Source organism: Rattus norvegicus, chromosome 3 (assembly GCF_036323735.1).
Source record: "Rattus norvegicus strain BN/NHsdMcwi chromosome 3, GRCr8, whole genome shotgun sequence".
Lineage (NCBI taxonomy): Eukaryota > Metazoa > Chordata > Mammalia > Rodentia > Muridae > Rattus > Rattus norvegicus.
Window position 1 is genome coordinate 83,118,132 of NC_086021.1, and position 23,057 is coordinate 83,141,188.

The following is a 23,057-nucleotide window of genomic DNA, read 5'->3' on the forward strand; positions in this document are numbered from 1 at the left end:
CAGACCCAGAGGATGCGACAAAAGTTATCCACACTGGCAGAAACCAACGTGCACCCCTGGTACCTGTGGAGGCCAGAAGAAAGCATCTAGTAACCTGGAACTGGAATTGCAACGGGCTGCAACTACCGTGAGGGTGCTAAGAAGGGAATTCATGTCCTGTGCAAGAGCAGCCAGAATTCTTAACTGCTGAACTGTCTAGCTCCCTGCAATGTATTTTAAAATGTCAAGAGAACTCAGAGAGGGTGGAAGCAGGTACAAGCAGCCCCAATGCCAGCATTGTGCCTGAGTCCTCACAGGGCACATCGATGTTGGCTGAGTGTGGTACGATCCTGCTAAGGAAGAGTCCCTTATTTCTCATCACATCAAGCTACATCCATATTCAGGACAATCCTGACAAGAGGCTTGAGCCCTCTGCAAAAGAATCCGGATTGTCTGTGGGAAAAATTGAACAATCTGAGTGGTTTGAACTGAGCGACCTCCTGATCAGGCTTTCCTTTAGACACATATTTTTGGGACACTGCAGAACTGAGATCAGTTGATGAAGCAGAGTGAAACTGTTTAGAGAGCCCATTTAGAAAGCCATTGCAACAACCCAGAAGAGAGAGAGAGAGAGAGAGAGAGAGAGAGAGAGAGAGAGAGAGAAACTCAGTAGCATCGCTCTCTGGCTTACACTTCTTCAATCCCTGGTGCCCTATACTTTGTGATATAGAAGGAGGTATGTGAAATTTTCTCCTCCAATTTTGAAGTTTCTCTACTGTCCCATTGATTTCTCTTGATTTCTCATTGCCACAACCCATCATTCATCCAGCACTATTGAGTCTGACTTTTAATAACTCGAGACTGTTTCCTCCTCTTCCTGACAATGAGTTGATAAAGGTTACATTTATCCTGCAGACCAAACTGTTCTTGGAGGATTCTGTGGAAAAGGAAGGCTCCTTGTCAAATACCCCTGTGAAACCCTGGGATGTGCAACTTTAAGCAGTTTGTTTTCCTGAGCTCCTAAGAATTCTCATGTCAATTTTAAGTTCCTAGGGAGGGCGGGCCACATTCAACAAGTGAACCTAATTTGTAGAAAACATGTTGACTTGACATTGGTCCCTCTCAAAACAGTGTGCGAAATGCTGACGTAAGCGATCTCGGGGTTTTCTTTAATTTACTTAGAACTTCACTTTTAGCCAAATGGATGGTGTCCTAGAGGCCAAAACCTCAGTTTCAATAATCATGGCAAGGACAAACCGTGCTCTCCAGCATGGACTCTTTTACATTTAATGTCCCCAGGAAATGGTTTCCATAGCACAAAGGAGGGAAAGGGGAGATCATTCTTTTGGTGGGAACTCCAAACATAGGAAAGGTAATTCTCGGCACCTGATTTGAGCAAACCTTTGCATACTCCATCCTGACAGAAGGAAAGGGTGTCAAGGTGCTGGGACTTGAGTTGTTGATCAAACACAGAGAATCCTAACCCAGGAAGGGGCTGGTTTCCGTCGGTTCACCAGCCACACCCTGAGCCTTGTAAGAAAAGCAACTGGAGGTCAGATGTCATGGTAGGGACCGACCAACCGAGAGAACCCATGGCTTCAAGCAAGTGAGAGCCCTGGGAAAAGAGCACTTTACGAATAAACCTGTGGAAACGTAATTCCATGTTTATGCTGACATTCCTCAATACTGGCACCCGGACATTCCTGGTCTGGACAGTTCTTGTTCTGGGGCTGCACTTTGGGTGTGGTGGTTGTCTTTGCCTCTGCCTATCGGGTGTCTGTAACGTATTCCCGGCCACACCCATATTTCTAGGCCTTGAACAAATGTCTCCTCAAGGCAAAATCCCTGTTGAGACCCACTGGTCTAGGGAGTCACAAAGAGCCTCAGAGAGAGTCGCCCTTCATGGTGTAGATGTGAGAAGCTGGATGAATCCAGAGTGATCAAATGGATGAGGTCCTAGAGGCCAATGAGAAACAAAACAAAACCTCAGTGGCAGTGGCAGTAGTCATCACAAGGACATACAGTGCTCTCCAGCAAGTGCCCTGACATTGCAGATGTCCGTTAAAAATATACCTATATCTATATATCTCTATCTATCTCTATCTGTATGTATGTATGTATTTATGTATGTATGTATGTATGTATGTATGTATGTATGTATGTATATAACAAGCTCCTAACTAGGGAGGAGTGGAAGCCAAGCTACTCAGCTTCAAACGCTGAACATGATTTAACTCTCTGGTTCTCAGTTTCCCCATATCTCTAAGATGGAGATAACAGCAATATACAACATGCCAGATTACAATGGAAGTTAAATGAGTGAATACATGATTAAGTTTTGAATAATTAGGTGGCTTTTACTACATATATAATCCCCTGGGATTAGGTCTAAGTCATGGGAGAGTGAGACAATGAATTATAAATCAATTCTCAGCATCAACTCAAAAGGACGCTCACAGTAGAAATAGATACTCATAGAGCACAGGTAAGTTACTTTTATATAACAATTTGTGTTCATAAGTTTATCTTCAGGATGTTTCGTTTCTTTGCCTCCTGTACAACCTCCCCTGTTTCTGCCCCTGGGTCTGCCTTCAGACCGCCATTGTTGGGGGGTTGTTTGAAATAAAAGCTAATCAGATATGGGTTCTCTACTGTCTAGAGAACCAAGGTCCCATGGACACAAGAACACAGAATGTGAGGGGGGCCCAGCATAAGGCTCCATGGCGTGCATCTGCGTTATCAATGTTAGACTTCGTGCTCTTGTGTAGATTTTTATTTGGAAGCGGCTTTATGCTTCTTTAAAAGTCACTGGGCCAAAGGAACTCCACCAGGTGGCAGTCAAGGCTACCCATGTGCAGCCCTTGCCCCTCCCTCCATCTGGACCTGGGGATACATTTATGATCCCTGCCCAAGAACATGGGCTGGCACTGTGGGGCTGGCAACATCACAGTCTGACTGATGATTTCACCTTGGAAAGCTCTTCTCCATTGTCTGTGGGTCAAAAACTCTTAAAGCGATCCTCCGCTGGGAAATTTGCTCTGATTTTAATTTTTAAGGGCAAACTAATGGAGTGGAATTGTCTCTAGACTTTGGTGTTGACAGTCCTGAACTGTGTGCTTTGGAAGTCTCTACAAAGGACAGGGAGGGACCCATGGTCTTCTAAGATGTTTCAGTACTGGGGTGCCTTAAAGGACCTACTAACTGCAGAAGGGAACATGTCTGGGTGGATTCTGTTTATCTTCCTAGTTATACATTCCCAAGCTCCCCATACATATAATCAAATACTCCTTCCAAGTACCCTAGAAAATCACAGCCAGTTTCTCCTCCACTGCGGGCAATGTGGGCTTCTCAGTGACACACCTATTCCCTGAGCCAAGCAGAGGCGGGGAGGCCTAGCTACTTGTTGGGAAAGGACAAAGAATGTAACACAGTCACATCACTAAACAAATAAAGTAACTGGGAACTGCATCTATGTTGAGGAACCGCTTTACAAATCAAATACTTCCTGAGCTATTCGCTGTACGGCTAGACAGATGACTGGCCGACGGATTGACATCTCATATAGGTAACTATTAGGAAGGGGCATCTTGCTCATCAAGCTCTTCTCTACACTGTGAGTGCATTCATTCAGTGACAGGAGAGACTGGCGTGCCCTCAAGAGACTCAGCATCCACTGTCTTCATCCGTGCATGTGACTCTTCTCTCTCAGGTCAATGCCACGGCCCATCAGAACACCTCCTCCCTGGTCCCATTTGGCAGTCAGTATCAAGACTGCTGCTGATTCTCCATCTGTCAAGCTCAATCCACGCTCCACATCAAGAGAGGGCCTGGAGTGTGGACCAAGAAAAGAACAGAGGGAGCAGGCTGGCTTCACCCTGGATGTGATCCACTCTACAAGGAACCAGGAGTCCTGAAGACATGGAAAATTCCCTAGCAGGACTTGCTTCCAGGTTTTGTGGAAGTCTGACTGGAAGCAAACAGGCAGGGAGATAACCACCCTACACAGAGAGCAGCTTTTTTTCTGTTTCCCCAGCTACAAAAATTCCTCTTAACCTCCACCGAGAAGAGAGTGCTCTAGTGGGAGCCACTTCGCAATTCTGTACAATGAGCCCCAAGTCCTCGTTGTGGAAGACAGATCCAGAGGAAACGCCTAATCCTAGCTGGTCAATTAGATGGAATGAAATGTCTTCAAACTCCTTGAAAATAGCCAACTGAAACTGGGTCTTGCACTGGCTGCCTGTGTGACCCACAAAGGAGGACTTTTACATTTCTTTGGCCTGTGCCTTCCGCTACAAAAATAATAATTTCGAATATCTAATCTCAAAATCCCTTTCTGCTCTTTCTTTACAATGTTCTGGTTGAAGATGAGCTTCAGAATCAGTGAGCCTCAAGCTTAAGGCCATGCCCTGGTGGGTATTATATTTTTATAACTTAAAATTCCTTGGCGGTGATGACAGTGCCTAACATGTTACTTATCATATGATACATGTTAAATGCTTACAACACCAGTGCACATAGTTGAGCCTCTCACGACCTCTGCCTGCCACTGTGGTCATTATCTCTGCAGGTTTGGGATGAAAGAGAAGGAAAGCGGAAGGTAAAAGCACGACTCTCTGACTGGAGGAACGGTTTTAATAAGGAGTAAAGCCGTCTGCCTTATTAGCAGTGTAAGAAGAGATGAGTGATGAGTGAATCAATATGACTCTGTAGGCATGTAAAAACACAAAACATGTTTAACAATGGGCGGAGAAAGGAAGCTACCACTACTGACCTCAAATTTCATCGTCCTCAGGACGTAAATAAAAACCCAATACAAAAATCTCTGTGTAAAATAGTAACTAGCTCATGAGTGGTCGTGTCTATACACAACTAAACTTGAACAACGACGTTCAAGACTTAGTTACTTCATGATCTTTCTCCGTGACCTTGTCTTGGTAACATCCATATCTACTTGGGTATTTCTTCCTTCTTTCAGGAGACTTTAACATTTGCTGCACATAAAGATAATCTCTGATGCAACCGATAACCCCAACACAGAAACTATCCCAAAATTCTGAAGGTGACAATGTTTCGAGGTGCTCTTTGGTACAGTCAGGAGAGTGGCCCACCATAGTTATACTTCTGGTTTTGAACAAGTCAATGTCTTAAGTACACAGCAAGAAGGAACAAGTAACAACTAGGAGACGGCATAAACATTATCAGATCAGTTACAGCATCCAGAAAATAACTGGAGAAGTCCAGGTGAACAGAGGTAACATCATCAATTCTGGGGCTTAGAAGCACCTGGCAGGAATCAGCTGGAGAGACGGAAGCAGTCGGGTGGACTGTCTGACTGATCCCTCCACAGATGAGCTTCCCATCTCTCCCTGTTCCCACTGCAAGCATTTTTATATCATGGAATACCTAACAGTCACCTCTGTTGGAAATGGCTTGCTATCTAGCTGTTCCCAGAGACACAATGTTATTACTCTTGGGATGTTTTGCTATTCCCTTCCTCCCCTTTCTTAGTCAGGAAGACACTTTGAGACAAATATTCCTAAGTCTGAAACAGAGGAGCCAAGCCTGCTTCCAGAGCCAACTCATCATTGTCCTGAAACAGCATAGGACAATTTACCAATATAATGTGTATTTCATGTTCAGAAGAATGGATAGTATGTCCATTCTAAAATATATTCTATATAGTATACGCTACAGAAAGTCATGGACACAGATTATCTTAAACATACAACCTGTTCCAGTTCCCCTGTTTGGTAAACAGTGTAATCAGAGGGAGTACAACAAGGCAATAAAATAGAAACTAATATTAATCCAGTGGTACACAATGTGGCACAGCATAAAGCCAGCCTCAAGAAATAAAAATTTTCAACCAGAAAATGTGGTTAGTGAGGCAGTTTGACTGAGGGTACTCAGGCAGAATTAAAATGTTATTTAACCTGTAAACCTGAGAGTAAGTGCCTCTACACTGATGGACCAGAGATCAGTGATCAAGCCATCATCCAAAGAGCATGATACATTTCCTTCCCATATAAAAGGTTTATCTGGGTCACATGTATGCTACTTTATTATGCCATGTTCTGGAGGATTTGCAGCTCACGTCCCATTGTCCTGACTTGTATGTGCAGAACCACATGTGCACATGTGGCCTCTTCAGACGCACATGAGTCATCACTAGAGGGTCCCAGGCACAGCCAAAGAAATGCAAGAACTTTATCCACTGTCCCTTAATTATGTCATGGCATTGGGCGCTCTCAGAGCAAAGTGAATCACGGTCCCTGTTCCACTCCGTTATCTTAACAATATCATGAGTTGTCAAGCTGCGGGCTAGTGGAACTTTTTCAAAGTCAACTTGGCTCTTCTGAAAGACAATAAAAGATAATGTCTCACATGTTCTCTTCCGAGATCACATCTTTTCCTCTGTTGTACTCGGACAAAATAGGGGACAATGTGATACCTTTACAAGACATGGAAAATGAGCTTCCGACTTGCTAACTGCAAAAATAATCGGTAATTAAGGAATTTTTGTGTTCGAAATTTGATGCTATTCAGTTAAGTTTGTATCTCAAAACAGTATTCTTATAGAACCTCTACGATGGCTGTTTTAGAGGTGAGATCAACAGCTATCAGGATGTGGTCGAGCAGTCCTCTTCTCTGAAGCTGTGTCAGAAACTGAATTCCAAAACATAATTCAAACTATTTCGGGCCCTCAGATAGCTGCAAGGTTTGCTCCCTGCTCGCCCTGCTGCATCCGCATGTTTTCAGGTGGGAATCTGTTGATTTGAGGTGGTGACATTCAAAGAGAGTTTTGAAGAAGCTAAATGATGAGGCCTTGGGGTGAGTAAAGCATTCTCCAGCCTGCTTACCTAGTGAGTGCTTCTAAGTAACGTTTTCTGCTAGTGTGGATGAAAAAGTAGAAACATCTTCTGATTTTGTTTTATGTGTATAATCCAAGATGCTGTTCCATAGGCTTGGATTTGGGCTCACCTTATGCCAACGACACACGAGAGAGAAGTCTTCAGCAGAGGTACTGGGTTCCTCAAAATTACTACTTCTCGGAAGCCAGTGTCAAGATGAACCATAGGGAGTGGTTCTAACCCAAAGTGGAGATTCTGACCCAAGAGGTTTGAGGTATGAACTACTGATCCACAGGCCTGCTCGAAGCTGCTAGGCTCTTAACTGCTTCCTTCCATGAGACAGCAGCTTTTACCACCATGGAGCTGTGCTGCTCTGGGCACAGGGTGCTCCTCAGAACTTTAGCCGAGAACTCTTCCTTTCCATAGATGGGCAAAAAATAAAGGTTGTCACCAGCCATGTTAAGGGATTTGAAGCATGTAAATGAATGAATGCAGGTGAAAGCACCCTGAAAACATTTAGTACGGGTTTGGGAGATGTTCAGCAGTTAAGGCCACTTGTGGTGCAAGCAAAGAGACCTGAGTCCGCAGACCCAGCACCCATGTAAAAGCAAGGCAAGGCTACACATGCCTGCAACCCCGGCACTGGGAGGTGCAGATGGCTGAATCCAGGAAGATTAGAGGCCAGCTAGCTGAGCCAAAATGCTGAACTGTATAGTTCAGTGACAGACACTCTCTCTAAATATGGGGTGAAGAAAAAGAAAGACACTCGACATCCTCCTCTGGCCTGTGCACGCATTCATTCAGGGATGCACATCCACCTAAGTGTGGATCCATGACACATCATACTTTCACAGAGAGAGAGAGAGAGAGAGAGAGAGAGAGAGAGAGAGACAGACAGACAGACAGACAGACAGACAGACAGACACCTAAACCTTTTAGCCAACTGCTCAGTTAACCATCTTTAAAACAAGGGAAGGTGGAACTGATTACCTCTTCTCCTACACACTGTAAAAGTGCCAGCCCTTCAGCTGTCCACCTTGGACCTGATTGACTCTCTACTTTTATGTTTTCCAGGAAGCCATTATGTTCTCCAGTAAGTCACTGCTGCAGGTGTCCGCTCTGGCCAAGTCATGACCAATAATCTGGCCTTCTACACAGAGATGTTTCTGAAAGTCCCCCAGCTAGAGCTCAGAGTAGCAGGATAATTACCTTGAGAGCAGACCTCTCCCAGGCTCAGATTCCATTGGCTGACTTTCAGGACATCTACTTCTTAAATCGAACTGTACAGGGGAAGAGAAGGTGATTTTCCATGTCTATACACCCCATAATTTATAGAGTTTTCTCTTTTCCCCCTTTTGTTAAAATATATTATTTCTGCATATAATCTGAATAGTTTTCTCTACCTCTATTCCTCCCTGTCCATCCACATCTCCTCTCCCATCTACGCCTCTTCTGTCTCTCATTCCAAAAGGACAATAGGAGATAGCGCAAAACATGAGGAAATAAAGTAAGATAAAAGGAAAGCCATCATATAGAAGTTGGACAAGCCAAGCCAACGGAGAAATGGAAGAGCCCCGAGAGCAGACACAAGCATCAGAGACCGGCTCATTTATACACTCAGGAGTCCAACCGGGAAAAAAGTAGCTATAGCATCTATGCAGACCTGGTGCAGACCCACTTGGGCCCTGTGCATGTTGCTTCACTTAGAGTTTTATGTTAAGAGTTAACTAACCCTATTACTTGTTTTGTACATAACAAAATCAAGGGGCAATACAGAAAAAACTATCTGTCAGCACACAAATAATAGATGGTTGGAAGCAGGATTGCAAACTATGCGCAGTGTCACTCCCTCAGGTCCATCCTGGGAGAAATCTTCTAAGGTTTGGTTTGGTTTGGTTTGGTTTGGTTTGGTTTGGTTGGGTTTGGTTTTGCCGTCCACATTCCTGGCTAGTCACTGTAGCCACTCTTGGCTTTGTGCCAACAGATGGTAGTACCCATGGATCAAAGAAATGTTGACAATGAGAGATCATGAAGAAGCATTTCTCACAGAAGAAGCAGAAGGGATGGCACAAGGAGACCTTCAAATCAGGTCACTCCTCTGACCCTTCAGAGACCCAAGAAGGAGCTCTTGACTTGCTCAGTTGGCCTTTACGTGTGTTGCCGGGAGGGGATATCTGTTCTAACCCATACTAAATTAAGTACCTACTTAACAGAATGCTTTTGCAACAAGCAGACCACATTCTCACTGCCTAGACTTTGCCATATGATCATCGACAGGCTTGGACAATGCCACCCGGTTTAGGACAGACCCGATGGACAGAAGAGCATGCCATAGGTAAGAGCTGGTCCACGGATAGAAGGCAAACCACACGTGAGACAAGCCAACCCAGATGCAGAATGACTGAAGGTGGGAAGAGATGGAGGATTAATGAAGGAGCGGTCTGGAGGGCAATGGGCCTGGGGCTGACTTAGGTTCCATTTCCACTCTGCTATCAGGATGCCCAGAGTCCCCGAGGTACTGTTTCCTCAGGACTGGAATTTTTATATCCAGGGATGCTGTCTCAAATAATCTAATTTGGTAAGATGAGAAAATCATATCTCACAAAACTATCAGCCTTTGCCAAGAGCCCATATAAAGTTTACAGGCTGGCGAGGTGTCTAGCTACAGAATGAACTTCTATTACGGGTGATATGGAGACAATGGGCTTAGGGATGGAATTATTTTAATAAGAAATCTGACTGCTCTGTATGTGCAGTGTGTTCCTTACAACCTAAACTTCATAAATTTTTATGAGGTGTCTATGAGCTGCTGTGTCACCATCGCTCTGTCAAAGCTTTTGCAAATAAAGGAACCCTGACATGGGTGTGATACATTTATACGGTATCAAGATACAATCCTATCCCCACTTCCTGCCTCTGCGGTACCATTTATGTCTTCTACACAAATGCGAGAATAAATATATTCCCCAGCCACTGAGAAATGGGTTCGTCTTACTGCCCATGCACGCATCAGAACATGGGATCTTGCTTCCCTCCAGCAGCTCAAGATGGAGGATTAATGATGTTCAACAACAGTGGGCTTGGCGTGAGCCCAGGAAACTCCCTCAGGGCATGTGTGTGCCTTCCAGGTGTTGGAGAGAAGAGAAGGAAAGGAAAGGGAGTTTCCAACTCTTAGCAGCAACCATGTCTCAGCTGTTATTCTATATCTGGCCCAGGATGAACGCTCCCTATAGAGTGTCTCACTGAGTCACGGCCCTTACCAGATACGTGACACACTCATTTTACACTAGAGGAGTCTTCTGCTTCGAGATGTTTGTAAGTTATCCAGGGCCGTGCAGCAGGAGCCCCATCTGGATGAGTCAGGCCACAAAGAACACTTTCCCATCACACTCCCCAGATTCCTCTGCCCAGGACTGAGTCCCTTGTCAGGATCATCCTGTCTTCTTGGAAAACTCACAGAAAAGTCACGGAAACAGAAAACCAGCCTACCACCAGGGTCCCAGAGGGCAACAGATCCATGGGAAAACCAAAGTTGTTCCAGACGGGTACCTCCCCTATTTGAGGTAGAGTGTGATTCAGGCCTCACTCCCTTCTCAGTCTTTCCCTGTCTCCCAGAGACAGAGTGAATGGGAGAGAGAAGTAGGATGTGACTAGGGTTAGAGTAGGAAAGAGAATGTTGCAGCATTTTGCTTCCTTACCCAGATGATGAAACTCCTCCCAAGTATTTCTTTTAGGGGTAGGAGCGAGATGGGTGGTTTACCAATGAAGATGGAGCCTATTGTGATCTAATATTACAAAGAGCGTGTGTGGAGCACAGAAAGTGGTATGAAACACTCAAGGATTCTCAAGGACGTTTAGCAAGGTTGCGTGCTTACAGCTTGCCAATGGTGCCACCAATCTTGACCTGTGTGCAGGGCGGGAATCGGTTGTGGGATTCTGGCTAAGGAATAACAACAGCCTGGAGTCCGCACTGTTGGGTTGCTAAAGGAGACCACATAAAGCAATGGTACAAATGCTAGGGAGGGTACAAGAGCTGAGGGAAGGCACGGCCATTCGTTCTTGTTTTAAGGAGTCTAGAAACAGCTCCTGCTTTCTCTCTTACATCCTCCTGCCCCTGTCTATAACCACTACACAGATGGTTCTGATCAATTAGGCCAAGGGGACAGACCATAGAGGCCAGCTCAGCTGAGTTTCCACACAGCGCCGGACTCCTTCCGTCCTCTTCTGGTTTCTGGTGACTGACCCACACACTGCCGACTTCCACTGTTCAGCTCAAGGGAATGTGAAACTTCAAGGCAGACAGGCTGTTATTGGAAAGTTGGAATCATTAGAAAGTACTTTCTCGTATTGAGTTGAAATCTGTCTCCCTATACTCCTGCCCACTGAATCTGGCCGTGACTGCTGGAGCTTCAGAAAACGAATCTACTTCTGTATCCACATGCCATCCTTTCAGGGTTGTCGGGCAACTGCCATGCCTGTTCAAAGCCTTCTTATGTGACACAGATGGTGGGGCGCGTGCCAGCCCTCTCACTGAAGCGGGTTAAGAGATAGCGGGCACGGGGGATTAGGGAGGTTCACAAAAATTCCATCCCGTCCTCCGTCAAACTGAGCTGTTTGGAACGGCTTCTGCCCATAAGGAGTTCTGACCCCAATGTGCCTGGTCATCACAAAGCTTGAAAGGGATGAAGAAGTGGGGGACAGAGAGGCCCTGCAAGTTCCATGACCTTCCCAATTAGGCACGGGCTCTAACAGACTATTAAACCCTGTCCTGCAGAGGCGTCCTCAAGCCACCTGCATAATTGTGCCTATGGAGCGGTTCAGATGTTTCCTTTTACATTTTCCCCTTAATATTAAAAAAAAATAAGCTTGCCAGGTGATCGGTAATATGCCTCTCGAGATCTGTAAGGTTGGATGTTGTTACATCCTGAATGATTTCTCTCCTCCTTGGATCTGTCATTTCCAGAGCACATATAGCATTCCGCTAATCATCCACATTTATCAAATTGCCCTTCAGTTACCAGTGAGCCTTCCTGGACACTGTAGGCAAGAAGGTGACATCGGGGAGAGATGAGGCAGACTGAGTGCAGGACTCAATCACAGAATGACCCCGTAACAAGGAAACACTATGCTATAGGTCTATGATGACTCCCGCCTCTGAAAACAGAGTGAGGGTTAACTAGACCCAACGGAACTGTTGGGTTTTGAAATACAGATCAGAGTGAGAGCTAAAATTTAACTGTTACTGACCAGTATCACTTGGGCTAATTATTATTTACATACGTGAGCATAAGCAGTTCTACCATTTGAATTTGTAAATGGATGTACTGAAATGCACGGAGTTCAGTATACTCCCAGTATACCAAAGTATACTGAAGACCTAGGAGAATTGCTACATGGCCCGAACAGCTCTTTGCTACAGTTTTTGATCTTTCAGAAACAGGATCTCGATGATCAGAAGTTCCAAAAGATTTGATTCCCCTTTGCCAACGCCATCCCAGAGCGTGTCCTGTTATTCCTTCCCCACTGTAACACAAGAGGAAGACAACAGATCTGAGCGCCTACTGCATGCTCAGCAAATTGAAACCTTGCTTATGTAAGTCCTACACAGCAAGAGAATCTCCAAGGCCCCGAGGGACTTACAGGTGTCTCTGCCAGGACAGCAGCAGTTTGCACACCGTCACATCTGGACCCTTGGCAGTTATAGTGGTAGCTACTTGGCAGCTGTGGAAAGTCACGATGGGAAAAAGCCGAAGAGAAAGGAGACCATAATTTCACTCTGCAGAAACCACAAAGACAGAACAAATGGCTGCCCCCAGAATGCTGAGAAGGGAAAGCCTAGAGACATGGGAAGGAAGAGACGCTGCTAGCATTCAATAGTCCTGGTGGTCTCCGTCCCTGCCACTGAAGCCCATGTGGTCGCCAAAGCCCAGATTCCAAATAGTACTGAGGGCGAACCAAACACAGGCGTGCTTAACTGGCTCCAAAGCATCAACTCTTATGGGTTTAGTGACTGAGGGTTTGAAGGGTTTTTGCTTTTCTTTTCTTCCTGAATTTTTTTGAGAGGAGAGACACAGATGGGTAATGTACTCATTCATCATGGGTGTGTGTAAGTGTGTGCACAGGGTTGAGTGTAGGGCATGCACATGTATGAGCATATGTATGGAGGCTATAGGTGTCTTCCTTCATTGTTCTTCACCTTATTTATTGAGACAAGGTCTTACACTGAACCTCGAGCTTATCAATTAAGCTAGACCTGCTGTCCGTCAAGTCCCAAGTTCCAGAGACCTCAGCACTCACCAGTGCATCAAGCTGGAGGACTCTCTGGTCTTTTTGCTGACTGAACAACCTCCTCGGATCGAGTCCTAGAATCCCAACGCCCAGTGTGTGATGCTTACAGAAACACTGAGACGCAGCACACAGCCAGCCGTATACACTGCTGTAGGGAATTGAAACGGGCTAAAACCATAAAGGCAGTTAATGATGGAACAAAGTCTGCTTGCCAGTATTCACACAGGAAAGGTCCCGCAGGGCTGGGTCATGGGACAAAGGGAGGACAGTGTGGTCTGACAGGGCTGTGTTTTTCCTTGTCTTTCGCTCAGAACCATAAATAATTCCAACAAGCATCCCTAGCTGAGAACTGGTATAAATCTGCAAGAGAAGCCTGGGTGCTTCCTCCAACTTGGTGAGGCTAGGCCTCTGCTGTGGCTTGGATCTTATATGTCCTCCAGAGGTGCAATGTGTTAAACTGGTTCTCCGCCTGTGGTTAGAAAATTAAATTATTGCAGGGGTGATATTAGAAGAAGGCATTAGATCCTGGCCTCTTCTCTCTTTTGCTTTGCAGAGATCATGAGAAAAACAGCTGTGCCCCTCATGCTGTTGGCTCTCATCACAAACCCCAGAGCAACAGTGCTAACCCACCATGGATGCTACACTTCTGAAACCACACACACACACACACACACACACACACACACACACACACACACACAGCTCAAATATTTTCTCTAGGCAATGGGAAACTGGTTGACATAGCCTTCCAAAGTGAATAAATACTAAAGCCAAGTGTTTTGGCCTTCCAGCACTCAGAAGGCAGAGGCAAGCCGATCTCTGCAAGTTCAAGGCCAGCCTAGTCTACAAAGTGAGTTTCAGAACAGCCTGGGCTATAGACAGAACTCTTTTCTCACCCTCCTTATGAAAGTGAAATTGACTGTTCAGAACCATAGGAGGGACATGAGATATATGAATGTAAGCCCTGGAAATCCTTCATGTAGTTCGACAATTTTAACTTTCTCTTGCCATTTGTTTTGCTTTCTAAATTACTACAACAACAAATAAAATCAAGGTTTTGATATAAATGCTGCCACCCCCTGGAGGACTTGGGTGTCCACCCACCTAAAGTCAATGTCCTTGAAAGAAAACTCCCCTAAAGTAGATGTGCCCTTGCCCTACATACACAGACCCTAGTGGACATAAGCTATTACTGGACCACACCTGATTCCAGTCACTTCCCAATATTCCTGTGTTTGCCTAGGGACTGACTGTGGTAAGCATGGTCATGCAGACGCTATTTAGCCAGTTGATTTAACTCATCTGCATTAGTTTAAAAAATATACACCGGGCCTTTCTTTGCGTGGCTACACATTCTCCAGAGGCCTTACAATGCTTATGAGCCCTCCGCTCTTAAGGCTCCCCTTTCACTGTTCTTCTCAAGGAAAAGTAGATGAGAAAATACAAAAAGGCATCATGGGAGAGCAATGGATCTGAGGAGAGCGGGGAGGGAGCAGAGGGAGGGAGGGAAGGTTGCAGTCAGATGTATTACATGAGAGGAGAATAAAGAAAAATGTAAAAAAAAAAAACTTAAATTAAAAACCATACATCATTGCAAACTACCAAGTGGGTTTCAAACTGAGGCCCAAACCTTCAGAGTTGTAAAAGTCCTTTTGGCAAAGACGTCAGAGTACCTACATGGTTCCAGATATCAATAGTAAGCTTCATGGTGTACAGCTGTGGCTACCTTCATGAGTTCTATAGGTGCCAATGACTTCGTGGACAATACAACCTTGAGTTGTACTATCTAAAAATAATTCTATGGAAGTATTTTTCGTTGTTTCATAGATTTGGGGAATTAAAGTCATAAGAGTATTAAGTGATATCAAGTCAATGTCACACTGCTAATAAATGAAACTGCTAGAAGTAGTATTCATAAAGTCCGATTTGCGACTTTAAATCCTGTCTTTGGGCTACTCATCTTCTCATCTACAGCAGTGCAACACACAGAGCGTTTTCCAGCACGTGAAAGAATCAACTGACTTACGTCAAAATACTTCCCGCATTTAAAATCAAAACACCTCATCCATACTTTTTATATCTAAACAATGGGATCTCATGATTCGTGTTGTTATTCTAAACATTAGATTTCCATACCGTCTAAGGTAAGTCCTCTTCAAAGTCTGTGAGGGCAAGTTTCCCCACTCCCAAGCTATCACACCTGAGCGAGTGCACACACATGTTTACAATGTGGAGTTCAGAATCTAGCATTAACACCACTAAGCATTATCTGTCATTACCTGCACTGCTTAAAGTCCTTAGGCTCTGATCTTAAATTCTAAATTTTCACTCTCTGGTTTTTCTATTTACCAAAGGGAATTTTGTGCAAAGGTCACTTTTAGCCCTAAAGACACCATCACTTACCGGTCATCTGAATGACTTAAGGCTATTTCCACACCCCTTTTCTGATGTGTCATTGAAACAGCAACTTGTTAAACCCGAAAGGAATTAGACTTCGAGCCCTGTTTAGAAATCAGTGTAAGCTGACAAAGTGTCCAGGCCTTGAGTGTATAAAAACCTTACTTAATAGGCCAAGAATGAGACAGCCCACTTAGAGGACACACTTCAAACATCACAGCTCTCCGTAGAATCTTACAGCAGTTAACTCAACTAAAGACTTAGAAGAATGTGCTCATTGCTTCTCACAAGAGTCTTCAGTGTGGCCCAAGGTACTTTTAACATTCCATCATATCTTCTTAATTGTGTTATTTTAAAACCTATACATCACAATGTGGGAAATAAATATTGGGCCATTAGTACACACTTAACTGAAAACATTCTTCCTGACTAAAAAGTAACCCAGAATGAAACTTTGTATTCCAGTTGATAAAAGGGTCACACAGCATCCCAGATAAGCATAGGGTATCATAGAGCACCCTAGATAATAATGGTCATATAGCATCTCTGATAACCATGGTCATAGAGGATCCCCGATATAACCATGGTCATATAGCATCCCAGATAATCATGGTCATATAGTACCCTAGATAATAATGGTCATATAGCATCTCTGATAACCATGGTCATAGAGGATCCCTGATATAATCATGACCATAGCATCACTGATAATCGCAGTCTACTACAAAAATACCTTTTTAAATTTATTTTCGAATATATGAAGAAAAACTGGAATATCAGCACCCAGTTATTAATGGCTCTGTCCATTTTTCCAATCTTTGTTTTGCTGATACAATGATAACATAATAGCATAATGGCTACTCAGAACCCCGGCCAAAAAAAAAAGAGGGAAGAAACTTTGATTGACTTTAGCCCGTGTGTGCTTTTTTTTATTTTTAAATTCCATTTCCCATTATAAACACAGAAATGTAAATGCTTTGCACATTCATATTTATTACCAAAATAAAATGCTCTCTCAGGCCCGTAGATCTCAGTCCTTTTTATTTGTTGATGATAGAACTGTCTTTATTAAAGAGCTAAGTCATTTTTCATAAAGTAGGTAAAAAAAAGTCTAGCCATCCTTCTGTATCAGTTTATAAGTATTTTAATCTATCTCTGCTATTTACGAGATCTTAGAGTTGATGTGGCACCAAATGAATCAAATACCAAAGGGTGTTTGAATTTTTATTAGTATATATGCCTTCCCTATTTTTTCATTGCCTTCTGAGAAATATGCTCATAAATTTCTTTTCAAACTGATCACACTGGGCTGAAACTCTTGAAGCTGAACGGGGAGAGAGGAAAATGTTGACTAGGCAAACCCTTGGTGGATCAGGGCTTCAAGCGGCAGCCCTGTGATTGGCAGGGTGAACGGTCTCTGCCTTTCCCAGAATGGAGTTACACCTGGCAACATCCCAGCAGACAGCATCTCACATATGGTCCACCACGACCAAGTCAACTCACTTCACCATAAAGAATCAAGACCGGGAAAGATCAAATAACCCCTGAATCCCAAACGATCTCCTGACTGATGACCCAAAAGCCAGCGTTTACCTTAGAAAAATAATACCATGTATTCTCAGTCACCACATTAAACTTCCTTACCCAGCAAAAGCTGTAGCCTTCCATTCCGGCTGGAGACTAGAATCACTCCGGGAGATTTTGTAATATTTATAAGCATTTTTATTATTTAAGTTCCTTGATGTGAGTTTTAGTGTGCCCCTAAGGACTTAAAAACCTGAACTGGAAGTCCAGGGAACGGGCCATTTCTGAAGAAACACAAGTATGTCAGGTCTAGTAATGCCAGCTACTTGAGAGGACAAGGCGGGAGGATTCCAAGTTCAAGACCAGTCTATGAAACTTAGTGGGACCCTGTCTCAAAACAAAAAGTAAATGACTAAATGACTAAATAGGGTAAAAGGCATCTGCTGCCAAACCTGGAACCCTAAATTTTATCCATGCAGCCCATGTGGTAGAAAGGAAGAAGAGAAACCATTTCTACAAGTTGCCCTCTAACTTCCACATGTCCATCCACATGCACATGTTTATAGTATGTATATGCCCATATACACAATAAATTAACTAAACGTGATAAAAATAATAACATTTTAAAAACTAAAAGGGACTCAGCTGTAAGGCATGTGCTTAGCCCGAGGGAGGACCCAGATTCAGATCTCAATACAAAAACAACAGAAGATTTTGAGAAAGCAAGGAATTGCTTCCAACAACAGAAGTTCTGGTTGTTTAGCTGGAACAGGACCATGATGCAAGAACACAGGCAGAGACGCACCGGCTTGAGCACAGCAGCAAACCTCACTTCTTCGTTCAGCATGTGCCTTCCATGCCAAGGGAAGGAAGATTCCACATGAGGTCGGCCTGCAGCAGACCCAAGAAGCTTGGTCACCCACATCTTCTCCTGATGCGTGATGTAGGACAGTTTTGCCTTGGGTCTCACACTAGCAACCAACGTAGAAAGAGGAGAGATTGAGTCTCCTGCGCCCTGAAAAACTGACCATGGTAGAAAAAAGTGGGTGGGGTAGAGAGTTAGCTGAGGCACCCAAAGAGAATTTCAAGGGATGGTGGGGAGGTAGATGGAGAGAGAGCACGTGCATAAAGACGAGAGAGCAGGGTGAAAAAATGGAAGCAGAGTAGGAGAGAGCCAGGGCCAGGATGTATAATCCCGGGAAAATGAGCAGTGGGTAACAAAGCACTATTATTTGGCTGAAGAGAAATACGACAGGGTCAAATCCAACTGCAATAACACTGCAGGCGGGAAAGTCACAGGGCGACGCCGGGAGACGCCCACCCTTCCACCCAGCCTTGGCAAATACTGGCACTTTGTACTTTCCTAATATCAAGCAGTACCGGACCAAGCACAATCTGCAGTATGGTCGCTAAGAGCACCAGCCTGCGCTAGGAACCCCCCAGCCTGCTTAGCATCACCTCTCGCCCTCCTCCCGAACACTTTAGGAACAGCTTCTTCCACACTACCTTGGGAGTATTTTACAGATGTGGAATCGTGGGCCTCATCCAAGTCCCTTCTCAAGCACAATCTGCATTTAATAACGTTTCTGAATGGTTTATGTGCATATTCAAGTTTATGAAGCACGGGCTCTTCTAGAGGAACCAAAGCGAAGCATTTAAACAATAGTAGTTATGTAAGGTGAGACTACAGGACCAGGAAGAACGTGATCCAGCTAGTTGATTTAGCTATCGATGTCCCGAGAGAGGCCAGGACCTGGGCTAGGTATTTTCAGGAACTGAGGGACTAAGGTTGAGCTAGGTGCCCTTGAGAGCAGAAAACACCTAACAGACTTCACTTCTGAGAAGTGGAATCGAAGGTAATAGAGCTTGGCGGCCTCAAAGGGAGATGGAGAAGCAGTTAGCGACTGCCCTGACTCTCAGAGAGGTGGACACGGTGACAGGGAGAGGAGAGGTCTGTTCCGGGCAGAGGGGACAGCTTGAGCACAGAGGTGCAGTGCAGAGACATGCTGTGTGTTGAGAGAGCCGCTGCCTTTTCAGCACAGGGCAGGTCAGACTGTTGCTAGGAAGCACCTGACTACACTTCAGAGGGCTAAACAGAGGAGGCTCAAGCCAGTGGGGTTCCTGGGGCCCTGTTTCTACCACGTAGGACTACATTTTTAACAGTGGATTCCAACACTGAGTATTTTTTTTCCAGCATATCACTGAACATAAGCAGATGTTTTTAAGATTCTCGGCCAAGGCTGTGACTAGCACAGAGCACATCCACTCAATAAATAAGTCAATGAGGCCAGAGTACTGCGTACTCACAGAGGATCTCGCTCTCAGAGCAGAGGTTTATGCTACTGGGGCATTGCGGAAGCGTTGACCAGGGAGGAAGTTTCCCACAGCATATTCTCCAAAAGCAAGCATGAAATCCACTAGGAACGGGAGAGGCAAGAGGTGGCGGGTGAGTCCGGAAGCCAGCGTGGTAACATCTAGGAAAAGATAACATTGAACGGTGGCAACCACGCCGTGAGCGAGAAGGCCTTGTGGAGATGGAGACTGTGGGACTGTTTGTGCACCCCATGTGGAGAGCAACAGTATGGGAGGAGGAGGAGGCTCCGGGTGCTCGGGAGAAATGTGAAAACTGGCACCAAGGCGCCCCTGCTCGTTTAAAAGGAAGACAGTGATTACAGTTTGTGTTTAGATTTAGAAAGCAGGTGGCCGAGGCACCAGAGAGCGGCGCAAGGCCTTCGGTGGGGTTTCACAGGGCAGATACGATGCCTCGGAGGAGTGCAGAAGTATGACGTCATTTCAGGAAGAAATGATCTAGATTAGTAAAGGACAACACCAGACGGAATCTACAAAATGCAAAAGCAAGATAACCTTAGAAAGCAAGGAAAAAAAAAAAACAAGAGAAATCCCTAGAGGAAGGAAGGAAGGAGAGGGAAGAAAGAGAGAAAGAAAAACTATGAAGAAGAGAAGGATAGGGTTAGGGAAATACATCATACTGAGACCCATGAAGACGGAGATGGGGAAGTGGTGATAGCGCAATAATAAAACTGTGTGTAGAAGGGACAACAACAATAAAACCAGGCAAACAGAAGGCAGGGAATTCCAGCACACAGACATTGTCCTTTAGATCTAGGTAGGAGCTTGAAAACCTTGGAAAGCCAATTTTGCTCTGTTTCCATGAACAAAGATTTTTTTCACAAGAAGTCACTCCTGTGAGATGTTAGCTAATTGTTCTTTTTAACTATCTATAATATATAATATATATAGTATATACGCTTAATATAATATCACACACATATATACATATATATGCATACGCGCACACACACACACACACACATATTGCTGTCATTAGGCAGTAACATCCTCGAACTCAGACAGAAGAAAAGGAAAGAACAGAGTTGGGATGTCTTGTTTATGGCACCCAACAGCACCCACCCAGCACTATTCTGTGCAGCTTTTCATCTCTCAGGGTTGTTTGTTTTGATGGATCCTCTCTACTCCCAGAGCCAGGCCATTCGATCATCATACAATAGTCCCACTTTGGAAGAAGCGTCTTCCAACTGCTGTCGGTTCTCATTATCTGTGCTTGGGTGCCAGGCACTAACCACACTTCTGTCTCTAATTTGACTGAGATGGAAATGCCTCCATTTGGTTTCTGTGCCTCAGTTCAAAGAGACAGGCTGTTTCCTTTGGTTCTGGGAATCTATATGTTGTTAAAATGCTGCAAGCTATCGCCATTGTTTCTTTCTTAACGCCAATGGATTCTAATGCTTATTGGGCTCCTTTTAAATGATTTACCTATGTAACCATAACATATTATGCAAATAAGATACTTCAGGGATGATGCTGCAACACACAAATGCCACCAACACTGTTCCTGCAAGGGCAGCGATGCTTCCCTGTTAGGGAGAGTTCACCTTTCCAAAAGCATTTACTACAAACGTACCCACGAGAGGTCAAGGAGACTTACAAGAATAGCTTATTTGATTTGTGGTTTTCACCTTAAACTTTCTCAAATCACTTTGAGAGACAAGCAAGAGTGTAAACAGTAAATCCGCAAAAACTCGATCACTGAAAAATATAAAATCTGAACAACCAATGCTTTGACCACGTGAACGTATTTTCACCTTACATCTCTTAAGTAGCCAAACCTGCAAGCTGGGGTTTTACATTGTAAGGACATTCAACTATGACAGAAAAGGTCAACCCATACTCAAAGCACACGTGACAATAAAATAAGATTGAAGGATTCTGGAAACAGGCAAAAGTAGACCCGGAAACACTGAAGGGAGTCATCTGGAGCCTAAATGTTTGAGATGCAGCTCAGTAGCTTTCTGGAAAACTGCCTCTTTCATTTAATAAATACAATTCTTAGACCTTCCTAAGCTGTACGGACGCCGCCAGTCTACCCCACAACGCAAATGTTTTGCTTCCTTTGGGTATCTATTTTCTTCATTGTGACAAAGTTTGCAAAAGCCTCTGTGTACTGCTCATCAGATAAGCAAAGCCGGAGAGAACCGCCAACCTCCTTTCTAGCTGAAAATGTTTCCAAATCCAGGAACTTTTGAGGTCATTCCAAAATTGTTTGTGCTCATGGGGGTGGGGGCATTTATTTTCCTTGAAGGACCCAGGACATTGGCCATCTGAGTGTCCTCCAGAGCCATACGAAGCAAAAGCAAAGAGACCTCAGTCTAGCCTTCCCCTCATCCCAAGGCCAGCACACAGCAGAGGCAAAGCAGATGGTCCTCCCCCTCCCGTTTCTCTCCTCCCTTCCGCTGTCCCGCAGAGTCCTCCCACCCTGAGCTGACACCTTCACCAGCTCCTGCTAACCTAGGCTGCCCTTCCCAGCTCCCAACAAGTGCAAACTTTGGGCATCTGCTCTCAAGCTGCACCATTAACCTATCTGCTAGTCTTTTCTCTGCGGAATGCCCTTGGGACCCTAAGCTTCCACTGTCAAGCCCCCTTTCACCTCGGTACCCAAATTATTCATTTTCCTCTAGCAAAAAGAGAGTCTGCAAACCCTCGGAGTTCCCAGGTGGACAGAGGCTGCCACCGACCCCTGCGAGGCTCTCCTTGTCCCCCAATCTATCTCTATGCTACCTTTCTATCCTGGCTTCTCCGAGCCCACCCTGGAGACTCCTTGCCCGTCGAGCCTCTACGTCCTACTCCTTGACTAGAGAGGTTAGGGGGAGCCTCGACTCTGCGGCCGGGGCAGCGGCCGGACGCCCGCCTCTACAAGTGGGGCGGCAGGGCGCAGCGCAAACTCTGTCCCTCGCCTGGGCGGAGGCGGTGGGGAGAGGCGCGGACGCGGCGTGGGGCTGCTCGCCCCAGGCTTACCTCTGCGCGCGGGCGGCGGGCGCGCGGGGCAGCCGCTCCTGAGGCCGGGGGGGATGTGGCCGGCGCCTGGGAGGCGGCGCTCCCGCCAGGGCTGCGCTGGAGCTCCGCGCAGACGCTCTCCCGCGGTCTGCGGCAGCCCGGGGCGGTGGCGCCGGCGACAGCTCTGCGCCGCGGGCCCCCGGAACTGTCCGACCCAGCGGGAGCGCGGGCTGAGCCGCCGCTCGCGGTCTCCACGCTCGGCGCCTGCGCGCCCGGCCTCGCCCAGGTGAGGGGCGTGTGCCCGAGTCCGCGAGGGCCACGGGGACAGGCGTGAGGACGGACGAGGCGCCCGGCGCGGGATGCTGCGGCCGGGGTGGGGAACGCCGCGGAGACGCCCCGGGGGCGGCGCAGCCTCGGAAGCCGCCTGGTCACCGGGTCCCACGCGCCCCTCAGCCTCCAGCAGGGGTCGGGGAGTGGAGGGTTCCCCTAGGCGGGATGCCAACCTCGCGCGCGCGGGGGCCGACGTGTCACCTATTGGCCGAGCGGACTGAAACTCTTCTTGGAGATGCTCCCCACCAAGTATGGGCTCTGCCCGCTCATGCAGCTCCGGGCTGGCGGGCGACACGGAGCAGCCTCCGCGGGGGCCCAGGGCTTCGCAGCCGGGCGAGGACCTGCGAGGCTCTTGCGCAGGGGAGGGGCTCGCCT

The 23,057-nt window shown here is 45.9% G+C and overlaps 1 protein-coding gene across 5 annotated transcripts in view; it reads right to left on the reverse strand.

Annotated features, from left to right (window-relative positions):
- The window catches only part of Zfp385b (zinc finger protein 385B), a 378,470-nt gene extending 355,745 nt beyond the window's left edge, over nucleotides 1-22,725 (reverse strand). Inside the window, exon 1 of one of the 5 annotated variants that reach the window (XM_017591701.3) lies at nucleotides 22,374-22,725. The gene's annotated coding sequence lies outside the window, so the exon portion shown is untranslated. Of the gene's footprint in view, nucleotides 1-8,039; nucleotides 8,106-22,373 lie in introns of those variants that run through there. The other 4 variants (XM_017591702.3, XM_063283636.1, XM_017591700.3 and 1 more) reach the window with 4 other exon arrangements.
- Between the last annotated feature and the right edge of the window lie 332 nt (nucleotides 22,726-23,057).